Source organism: Saccostrea cucullata, unplaced genomic scaffold, assembly GCF_032062105.1.
Source record: "Saccostrea cucullata isolate Sc308-1 unplaced genomic scaffold, CSIRO_AGI_Scuc_v1 ctg936, whole genome shotgun sequence".
Classification (NCBI taxonomy): Eukaryota; Metazoa; Mollusca; class Bivalvia; order Ostreida; family Ostreidae; genus Saccostrea; species Saccostrea cuccullata.
Genome location: NW_026919154.1, coordinates 1 through 1,582, shown reverse-complemented (window position 1 = coordinate 1,582; position 1,582 = coordinate 1).

Genomic DNA, 1,582 nt, shown 5'->3' with positions numbered 1-1,582 from the left:
TTTGAGAGTAGCCATTTCCATGTTATGGTGTGTGACAGAGACCGTAGCGTGTGAGTGAACTATGGCGGCCCGTACGACACATCTCTAAACCAGTTTTGTGAGTTACTATCATCGGGCGGTGACCCTCGTTGAACATTTCATTATCTGAATTAAAGTCTTTATATGAACGAAACATTGTGAAAGTTTGAGAATTATAACTATTGTGAATTTGGAAATAATTCTGAATATTTAGTTTCATTGAAAGACAGTTCAAAGTGTTGAGCCTGGCGTCGGACCATTGTCTCTGGAACCCAGAGGAACCCAGTGTGCCACGCAGCCCGTTATTAATTAACATTGTTCCGTGCAGCCATACAAAAAGGAAACTGTAAAAATCTATTCTTAAAGGATTTCCGCACTTACGGAAGGACCAGGACAAACGGGACCTATTCATACCAAGGGACATGCGCACTGACTGACTGAGGACCATGACCAATTAACAAAGACATTTTCAATTTATTTCATTTTTGTACATTTTTTTGGTTAAATTCTTTGTTAAAATTTCTGTTTACTTTGTTCTTTAATTTTGTTATTAAATTTTGTTAAAATTTTAAAGTTCTTCTTTTGATTTTTGTAAGTTCATCAGGGTGTATAACCCACACCCTCACATTTTCCCTTAGATATGACTATGCAAACTTAATATTAATTCAAAGAAATATAAAGTCCTTACCTTAATTAAACTTTTGGTTTGTATTATGAATGTATTAACCTGTAATCTATTTCTGACAATCAATGACTCATCAATGTACCTATTTTTAGCAATATCGACTTTTTAAAACATGGATCGCATTACCTATTAATCAAGAGGACTTGATCCAACTTTTGACTCAATATCAAAATGAACATACTGGACCAATGTATTCATTTATTTAGGTTGAATAGAAATATATTCAGTTAATTTAAGGGGGATGTACAAGCCAATTGGATCTAGTCTGGTATGAAATAAGAAATGCCAAGAATGCGCTTAATACTCGTCTAAACTAGCCCAAAGTCACTCAAAGTGTTAATGCACTAGTTACCTACTGTTAGAGACCAAAATTAGTAAATAATTAAGTTTATTTTGTTTTAGTTAGGAGGAAATTTATCATGGTAGAACTGCGCAGCTACAGCATTCACGAGATGAAAAATGCATTGAAAATGGTGTTAGTTTGATTCATTGATAATATGGTTACAACCATTTGTTTCGCTTTTTTCTTGTCATTATCTAAAATTCTTGAAAATTTGATTTTTCATATGAGTGTCTTCCTGAGGCCATGTGTTTATTTCGTCCGCCATTCCTCTGTCACACAGAGTTCGAATAACATTGATTTTAGAATAAATGCGACCATAATCCGACTTAACTCAATATGAGTTAAGTCCCGTTATGGAGACAAATAGAGATAAAAAGTTCAGGGGAGATAACTCTCACTCAAATGCACTGACTTCATTTAGTCACATCCATTACGCATGTGCATTTGCTCTTCCTTTCCATCTTCCGTCAGCCATTGAAGCTCAGCATCGAGTTTAGTCTCAACAATATTCATCTTCATCTTGTGTTCCTTTGACC